At 38.3% G+C, this 10334-nt stretch overlaps 1 long non-coding RNA gene across 1 annotated transcript; it reads right to left on the bottom strand.

Moving 5' to 3' along the window:
* Nucleotides 1-2305: 2305 nt before the first annotated feature.
* LOC124874659 lies at nt 2306-2878 on the bottom strand. The gene is made up of 2 exons (XR_007039865.1): nt 2464-2878; nt 2306-2386 (listed from the first exon to the last, which is right to left on the bottom strand). It is a non-coding gene; the product is annotated as an uncharacterized LOC124874659 (long non-coding RNA).
* Between the last annotated feature and the right edge of the window lie 7456 nt (nt 2879-10334).

The following is a 10334-nucleotide window of genomic DNA, read 5'->3' as shown; positions in this document are numbered from 1 at the left end:
TGATGAATCTATATGTAAAATATTGTATAATTTCAGAGCAATTTCAGTAAATGTCTTAAATTTAGATTTTCAAGGTTTTAACAGCATTTCATTTTTAAACAAATTTTAAAATTGCCTTCATCAGATTCCTTTTGTATTGCATCTGGAAAATTACAGGCTGCAAATGTAAGTGCTAAGCAAACAATGGGGATAAAATAAGCTAGAACACTGTTTTTGGATGTCCTAAATAAACTAACCATTCATTGATCTAAGGGAGCAGTTGACCAAGCTGCAGGACCTGCTCAATAAATCTCTATCGTCCCCCTAAGGAGAGACTTAGCTTTTGACCCCCTGACTTTCAGAGCTATGATAAGATATGAAGAAAAGATTAATGGTGATGGAAGTGAATTCTGAAAGCCTCAGTACACATTGAATAGGAGCTGTGTGGCCCATTTGTGTTAAGGTCTGAACTGCAGTTAGGATTTTTTTTTTACTGTAATTATCAGCCTTAAAAATGTTTTTATTTTTGGAATAATTAAAATGTAATTGTCTTCTCAAAATACATAAAATCAAATAATGATTCTTCTCCAAAGCAAGACTAGTATACATAGCAGTCTCTAGCTGGCATCTACAAACACTGCAAAATTGTCCATATCAAGATTAAGGGGCATTTATGTGAAAGTAAAAGCTCTGTCAGATGTGTTCAATTTATAAATCCTCCATTCTCTTTCTTGTCGCTATGCAGGAGCTTTTCTGTGATTGATCGTTAACTATTTAAATCAAGACCGATTCAATGTTACTCAGTGAAAGATAGTGTTTCACAACTTTGTAGTTAAACAGGACATACCTATTATTTAAACAGGCATGACTACTGAGTTGCCCTATCAAACTTCCTTTAGCATCTTTTATCAGCATGGTTAGCAGTCCCTGGATAAATTCCTGGAGAGCAAAAGAATCCTTAACTCTGAGATGCCCAAAAGGGTGCCAGCATTTACAATTTTAGCATGTTCCATGACAGATGGAACTCATTGCCTCAAATGGATAAAGTAGAGCAGCAAATACCTTATTTTTAAACATCTTGCTGATACCAAAAATGGCAAGCTTTGATTCTTCTTTACTTAGTAACATCTTCCTCTTGGAAGAGGATTGGTTTAGTGCAACCTGTTGCTGTTTATGTTTAGTGCGTTCACTGATCGTAAAAAGATCAGATTTTCATAGCCGATCGAGCTGAACATCTAATAATTCCATCCCATTTCTAGGTGCATTTACGATGATTTCTTTAGGGTTTGTTGATTTTGGTGCACAAATCTTGAGGACATTGAGAAAACACCAAAACTGCCAGTTGGTGGTTTTAAAAGATGTTTATTTTTTATTAGTACATGGTGTGGAAAGACCAAAACAAAAATTTGGAAGCCATACCTGATAAACCTGGAGACTATGCATTTTTTAAATAAAGTAACAAAAACATTTAAAAACATGATAGATTAATTTCAGCCTGTTATTTAGGTCTGTTAGTTGCTCTGATGCTTAAAAAAATACCCTTGCCACTCTTTAGATGTGCCACCCGGGATTGTGTAAAAACTATTTCAAAATTCCCTCATTTCCAAAAATATTTTTTGAGAGCACAAATGGTTAATGGGGTTCTTCTCCTTTGGCCATCATATACAGCTCACTGACCAGTCATAGCACCAGGCGAGGGAAGGCGAGCACTAATCTTCAAACAAATGGAGACAGCGTCATACTACTGTGGTATATGTTGAAACTGTAAATCTATCCAAAAGCAGAACCCTCAAAAAACAGCAGTTCAAAATACCAAAAGAACAATTAGGCCATATTTTATTATATATTTAGTATTTTAAAGTGCTCAAAGAATTGGTCCTACTGTGTTATTGTGTTTAATTGTGATGCCATTACTTGGACCCTTAGTAAATTAAAGGTCAAGTGAGAGCACATAGTTCACACTTTGTGTCATCATTTCCATCTGCCTTGTCAAACCTGAGGGCCAGCATGATCATTGATGGCTATAATTGCTGCACTGGTTCTAAATGGGCCAATATTTAGTCAGCCGCTTGAACAGCGCGGGTATTAACAACATACAAATTATGAGCTAATTTCTGATTTATTGCAAAGTGAGTTATATACAGGGAAAAATAAATATAAAGAAACTATAAATGTAGAGTTTTCTTCTTTATGTTATGGGTTTTTATGAACACCACACTTTCTGTCCTGAAGTACATAAAAAAGCATAGGATGGATTTACAACATTCAAAATGTTTCTGTCATATTGTTCGATTTAACTGACTCTGGAAGTGACACAAGGACAGAATAGCGTTTAACAGTTTATTGAATATGCAAGCAGTGTGGGTTTGGACCTGGACTAGAACTGCCAATTGGAACAGGATCTTCACTGAGGAGGAGAAAGGTTATTCAGGCTCTAGGGTGGAAATGGAGATGGACACAGAAAAAGGTCTGAGGTAGACTTACTGTTGGTGGTTGATGAGGGCTTGTTGGAGGAGATAAGCCTTCCCACACGGTGACTGAGTTTGGCAGAAAAGGAGGGATGGAGCGCTGCCATTTTTCTGTTTCCCATGTGATCTTTGAGTCTCTCCATGTTAACAGGGCATGTGGTGTTGGAGGGTGGACAGGCAGGTGAGCAAGGATAAGGTGTCTCCACGAGGTGATTTTAGAGTGGCAGGACTGGAGGCAGGAGTGGAAGGGAGGCTCTCTGCTGGATCGGTGGGGTATTATTTCCAACGCTCACCTGAGCATGACACAGAGAACAGGAACCTTGGAATCCAGGAACGTAGTCACAAAAATGACCAGATCTGCAAGGCAGGACAAAAACAAGTCAATAAGAGCAAGCTTAGGAGCGATGCATAGAACTGCATAACACGGTCAGTTATCACACTGGCAATAAGCAATGAGCTGATGCCTCCCTCCAGGTTCCAGCTCCTTATAAAGCCCTGGTTATTAGGCTCAGATGAGAAACACCTGTGCAGCAGCACCAGTCAGTCACACCCTGTAGGAAAAGAAAAACACAGTACACACACACACACACACACACACACACACACACATCTGCACACAGCCATCGTGGGTATTACAGTTTCAATTTATTGCTGTTATCAGCAGTTTTATCACTATGCTTTTCTTTGGTACTACCATTAATGGGACATCAGTCAAGCTGGCAATAATTATGCTGTCTGTGCATATGGAAGGCTTTTGCATCAAATCAACCTTGAAATATCTCTGCTTTCTTTTTGGGATTTGGTTCAGGCATTAACATCTCCATACATATTCTCAGCAAAGTAATGCATGAGGTGTTCTAAGGTTTCCTGGTAGACCACTGTGCTGATTTTGAACTTGATAAAACGCAGTGGATTAACACCACCAGATGACATGGCTCCACAAATCATTATTGATAGTGGAAACCTCGTACATGGACCTCAAAGCTGCTTAAATGCTGTTCCTCTTTACTCTTCCTCCAGACTCTGGGACCCTGATTTCCAAATAAATTAACTTTTGTCTAAAAGAAGACTTTGAACCACTGAGCAATTGGCCAGTCTTTTTGTCTTTAGCCCGATTAAGCCTCTTGACATGAACTCTGGGTAAGGAGGGGCTTAACACATGCATATCCTGGATACAGTCCACACCTTGTGAATTTCTGTTCACACTTTTCTCTTCCACTCAACTTTCTACTACATGCTCGGATACAGGCCAGCTTCTGAGCAATTACTCTTTACTTACCCTCCTTGTGGAGGCTGTAAAGGACTGACTGCTGGACAACTGTCAGGTCAGCAGTAATCCCCAGGATTGTTTAGGCCATTGCATGGCCTTAGTATGATGTTTATGTATTAAAAATAGTTTTGTTTTTTATTGCTCGTGTAATTTTCTGATAAACTGTGTCCTGGGTTTTATTAGTTATGAACCACTCATCAAAATTAGCAGGATTAAATGCTTGATCTATGTCACACTGTGTGTAATAAGTCTATGTAATGTTTTAGTATATGTTATGAATTTATTGAAATTAATAAACTATTTTAAGACTATTTAATTTGTTCATATGCACCTGTATCAAGTATATTCCTTCTGGCTTTGTAAGATTCTTTCTTTTACTTGGCAGGAAAAAAAGTTCGGGCCAGTGGAAGAGCTGTTTATTTTTTGAAGTGTCTTTTGATGTAGATGCCAGAATCTCTGACAGGGTGTGAGAGTGTAATGTCTGGTGATTGAACTGGGAGAAGGGAAATGAGGGAGAAGTACACTACAAGCTGGCTGACAGTCCCAGAGCTTCCCCATCACTTAACAGCCATGTTCAGAGTTAGCTCAGATGCGCAGCACCCTGTGGAGCTGCTTCGGTGACAGCAACTGAGAAAGGTGTTGTCACCCCGTTAAACAGGGGGAGAAAGGGCATTAGTGACTGTAGAGAGATGTGCTGCTCCATGACTGGAGAAGAGGCAGATAGGAGGTGATAGCTTTTTCTTCAGGACGTACTCAGGTGGGAGTGAAAAGAGGAAGAGGTTCGGGAAATTACATATTACCCGAAGAAGCCCAAGGGTGGTTCACTTTGGGTAAAAGTGTACAAGACAGGTTTTAGCATGGTGAAGCAAGGTGAATAACGTATATGCAAATGGAATAGTGGAAGGAGCTGGAAAATTTCACAAGCTCATAAAGAATACACATAGAAAGAAAAAAGGGAAAGAGAGGACATTTAGACGCAAATCAGGAGTGGAATTTAAAAACATTTAGGAAATCGAAAGGGGCTAGTAAATAATTAAAGTTTGGAGGAGCAGTGCAAGCTGGCAATAGAATTTGAAGCCTGAATGCTAGCAATAATTTGAAAAAAAAAATTGAAAGAATTACAGAAAAGAAGAGGACAAGGCAAAGGCATCAAAAGAATGACACGTCGAAGAATGTGCGACAAAATGGAAAAAGATGATACAGTGGATTGACATCGTAAGAATGAGTTAATAATAATACAGGACAAGAACATGAATGACATATAGACACAAAAGAAGAGCCAGTTACAGAATTTATATTAAATAATGTGCAGTTAACAGATTTTACTGACGGTTGAAATATTTAAAAGACCACTTTATGCTAACTGTAGCTTCATGTTGACCAGAATCTCTGGGACAGGCCACTGCCGAGGTCAGGTCAGCATCAATCACTGAAGGATGACCACACAAATCGAGTCCCACTCTTTAGACCATTACAATAGGTCCACAATAGTCTGAGGTCAACCTCTTCTGTCGTAAATGTGGGGGATTGGGGTCAGACAATCTGAATGACCAGTGGTCAAAAGTGATCTCATCTTTAGTGGTCTGATGGATAATGGACAGTGGGCTGTGACGTTGGGGGTTGTGGGAACTGACTAAGTGGTTGAAGTGATGATGATCAGGATGGATTTATTGAGAATGGGTGGAGTAAAGTACAATCTTTTTCCTTTTAAGACAAATATGCAGCTAAATATACTACATCTCCTAGTGTTCAGTTTCTAAAAGTGTCACTATAATTATACACAGACAAATGACAGATTAGCCATTGACAGATGAAGTAGGTTAAAAAATTCAAAAAGCAAAACATCATGCCTTGACTTAAAACAAAGTTATTGCAATCTAGCATTTTGGGAAGTTGGGACATTGTGTAAAACATAAATAAAGACAATACTGTGATTTGCAAATCCTGTTCAACCTATATGCAACTGAATGTATCACAAAGACAAGATATTTAATGTTTAAACTGTTTAAAATGTTTGCCAATATTCACCCATTTTGATTTTGATGCTTGCAACATGTACCAAAAAAGCTGGGACAGGGGCAACAAGACTGGGAAATTTGAGAAATAAAAAAAAAAAAATACACCTGTTTTGGGACATTTAAGAAGTGAACAGGTTAATTGGAAACAGGTGAGTGTCATGACTGGGTGTAAAAGGAGCATCCCCAAAAGGCTTAGTCATTCACAGGCAAAGATGGGGCAAGGTTCAGCCTTTTATCCTAATAGTCCTACTGTTTAGGAACAACATTTCTCAATGTATGATTGCAAGGAATTCAGGAATGTCTTCATCTACAGACCATAATATCATGAAATTATTCTGAGAATATCGAGAAATCTCTGCATGCAAGCAGCAAGGCCAAAAACCAACATTGAATGTCTGTGATCTGTCAGGAGGCACTGCATTAAAAGCGACATTGTTCTGTAACAGATATTACCATGTGGGCTCAGGAACTCTTCAGAAAACCATTGTCAGGTAACACAGTTCGTGGCTATATGTGCAAGTTAAAACTCTGCCATGCAAAGTAAAAGCTATATATCAACAATACCCAGAAATGCTGCCAGCTTCTTTGGGTGCCAGCTCATCTCTGCTAGTCTGACGCAATATGGAAAAGTGGTTTCTGGTCTGACTATTCCACATTTTAAATTGTTTTTGGAAATCATGGACATAGTCTCTTCCGGGCCTAAGAGGAAAAGCGCTATCCGGATTGTTAACGCAAAATTCAAAAACAAGCATCTGTGATGGTACGTGGATGTGTTAGTGCCCTTGGCATGGGTAACTTACACATCTGTGAAGGCAACATTAATGCTGAAAGGTACATACAGGTTTTGGAACAACATATGCTGTTATTCAAGCAACATCTTTTCAGGGACCTCCCTGCTTATTTCAGCAAGACAATGCCAATCCACATTCTGCATATGTTATAACTGCAGGGCTACGTAGTAAAAATGTGTGGGTACTAGAATTAACTCCCTGCTGTCCCAACCTGCCTTACATTGAAAATGTGTGGCAAATTATGAAGCACAAAATCCGCAACAGAGTTCCTGGACTGTTGAGCAACTAAAGTTGTATGTTAAGCAAGAAGGGGAAATAATTTTACCTACAAAGCTTCAACAATTAGTGTCCTCAGTTCCCATCGCCTATTGAGTGTTGTTAAAAGGAAAGTGATAAAGTAGTTGTAAAACATGCCCCTGCTTTTTTGGAAGTATCAAATTAAAATGAATGCAAAAAAACAATAAGGGTATCAGTTTGAACATTACAAATCTTGTCTTTGTAGTGTATTCCATTGCATATAGGTTGAACAGGATTTGCAAATCATCGTATTTTGTTTTTATTAATGTTTTACCCACGCCCCAACTTTATTAGATTCAATGGGGTTGTAACAACTGTTCTGAACTTCTGTAATGTGAATTAATGATTTAAACTGCTGTAGTCCACAGTGGTATCAAGTAATACCCTCTCTGGTCAGAGACTTGTGGAAAGGGCAGATATTCTGTAACAACGGAGAACACTAAAGCTTTAGTGCTCTGGGACTATATTATTTAAACCTGGAATCCATAATATTGTCAGCTGCACTGGACTTTCTTTCACACTCTGTTTGCCACGCCTGATGGGAATACCAACCAATTTGCAAGTCATGTTTTAATTCATGCCATTTCATCTTTCCAGTGTTTCAGCTCTCATAATGGATAAAACACTTAATAAACCCTGTTACACACTCCCCTGGGGCCAGACATTTTGGTCAGATTTCAGTCTTTGTCTGTGTGCTCTTTGGTTTTTGTCCTTCCTTTACGTGTTTCCTGTTTTTTTTTTTTCAAACTGAACATCATCCATGAGACAAAACTTTAAATTCTCTATTACAATTCTGTAATTCTCTAATAAAATCCAAAAAATAGCCCAGTTTGTTAAGGTGATCTGATTTGTTCTTGTTTTTTTCTTGCATTAGACCAAAACTGGTGGATCACAAAGTTGCTCTTCTGTGCTGTGCACCAGTCTGCCACTGTCTTTGCTTTGTTTCTTATCACATTGCACACATGTTTTATCTATTCATCTTATGGTCCATGCGGCACTTCGACCATCTCGTCAGGTTGATCACAGTCTTAACAAGGTTGGGACAACCCTGACCTCCATGTCAGCAACATTTAGTGGAACTTGAGGCATAAAGAACACATTTAGATCATTGATTGAGAGTATGATCTCAAAGAGGCCATTGACTGAGCATTGTCATTGTAGAATTATATACCAATGTTACTGGCTTTGTTTGCACTGTTTCTCCTACAACTTTGAACTATTTCTCATTTTGATGAACAGGCGGCTGTCTTGCAGTACAGCTGTTCTCTTCTTCTTTGGAAATTAAAGGACTGAAGGCTAAAGACCACTGCTATCTTGTGGTACCAGCATAGCACTGTATCCTGATCCTGTTAAAAACAGAAAAAAATGAATTTTATTTTAACTATCTATATTTGTATATTGTAATGACTACTCGAAGTTTCAAAGATACAAAGAATTATCACCATCAAAATCTTGCTAATATTCCAGCTGGTATTTTCTGGCATTTTTGTTTATGTACCTGATTATGTCTCTTACATGTTTTCAGATGTTTATGTAGAATAAAATGCATTTTAAAAGGATAGTTTAGTTTTTCTTTCATTTTGGAAGTGGAGTTGTTAAGAGGTTATGTATGGCCTGTATATATCATAACTTTAGGGCTCTGAAATGCTTCCTAAGTTTTTGGTTATTTATACCAACAAGTTAAATATTTGTTTCTACGTCATTGAGTGAAATAATTATTTAATCCTCAATCAAAGCATGACTTAATAGTTGATATAGAAACCTTTGTTGACAAGAACAGCATTGAGACATTTTCTGTAGCTACACTTCTCAGGTGGAGATTTTAACCCATTTGTCTTTATAGAAACTGTCTACATCCTTTAGGTTTCGTAGCTGCTGCCTGGCACTTCAGATTTTCTTGCGCACTCCATGACCTCAATGCCGTTCTTCCTTGGCTGATCCATTGTTCTCTTAGCAGTGTATCTTGAGTTATTGTCATGCTGGAAGATTCATCCGTGACCCATCTTTAGTCTTCTTATCTTAGATTTCACAGCAAATGACCCATTGGCCCTTTAATGTGGTGAAGTCACTCTCTAACCGTAGCAGAAAAAACATCTACAAAGCATAAGGCTTCCACCACATGGTTGACCGTAGATATATTGTTCTTCAAGTCATAATTAACATTTGTCTTTTCCCAGACATGGTGTGTGTTGAGTTGCAAAATGACTTAATTTCAGTCTTATCAAACCATGGTACACTTTCCCATGCCTTCTCTGAATTATTTGGATATTCACTGGCAATCCTAAGAAAGACCTGTATTAAATTATAGCTCAAAAAATTATAATCTCAAGAAAAAGCTCAATATGTATTTTCACTCATTTCAGAAAGTTAAAATGCACTTTATGCATTAATTACACATAGAGTGAAACATTTCAAGCCTTTATTTCTTGTAATTGTGATAATTATGGCTTACAGATAATGAAAACCCAACATTCAGTGTAATAAGAGTATTACAGAAGATCAATGATAAAAGTATATTTTAAAAATACATTTCTATGCACTCTATGCTTGGTTTGACCTCCTTTGGCATAAATTACTGCATCAATGCAGTGTGGCATGGAGGCAATTAGCCTGTGGCATTGCAAAGGTGTAATGGAAGCCCCTGTTCCTTTGATAGCAACCTGCATTGTTGGGTTTGGTGTTTTTCATCTCCTCTTGACAATACCCCATAGGTTCTCTATGGGGTTCAAGTCAGGCCAGTTTGCTGGCCAATCAAGCTCAGCAACACCATGGTTATTGAACCACCTTTTGGTACCTTTGGCAGTGTGGGTAATTAGCAAATCATGCTGGAAAATGTAATCAGTATCTACCTAAAGCTTGGCATTAGAGGAAGCATGAAGCGCTCTAAAGTTTCCTGGTAGATTGCTGAGTGACTGTGCACTTCAAAAAACTCAGTGGACCAATATCAACATGACCCCCCAAATCATAACTGACCATGCAAACGCTGGACTTCAAGGAACATGGATTCTGCGTCTATCAACTTTTCCTCCACACTCTGGGACCTTGATTTCCAAACGAAATACAAACTTTCATCTGAAAAGACAACTTTGGACCACTAAGCAACAGTCTAGTTCTTTCTTTTCTTAGCTCAGGTAAGATGCTTCTGACATTGTCTCAGGTTCAGGTGTGGCTTGACACGACGAATCCAACATTTGTAGCCCACGTGTAGAAATCGTCTGTGCATGGTGGCTCTTGACAAGCTTGGCTCCAGCCTCCTTCTCCTTGTAAAACTCCCCTACATTCTTTAATGGAGCTTGTGTGACAATCCTCTTAAAGCTACAGTTATCCCTGTTAAGGATGCACCTATCCTACCACACTTTTTCCTTCCACTCAACTTTCTATGAATATGCAATAAACAAATTTTCTGAGGCACTGAATTTTGGATGTTCATTATCTGTCTGTCATAATTATAATTACAAGAAATAAATGCTTGAAAAGTAATTATATGAAATACATCTATGGTAATATCAGT

This window comes from Girardinichthys multiradiatus, chromosome 10 (genome assembly GCF_021462225.1).
Source record: "Girardinichthys multiradiatus isolate DD_20200921_A chromosome 10, DD_fGirMul_XY1, whole genome shotgun sequence".
Classification (NCBI taxonomy): domain Eukaryota; kingdom Metazoa; phylum Chordata; class Actinopteri; order Cyprinodontiformes; family Goodeidae; genus Girardinichthys; species Girardinichthys multiradiatus.
The sequence above is the reverse complement of the archived record's forward strand: the minus strand, read 5'-3'. Positions and strand labels throughout refer to the sequence as shown.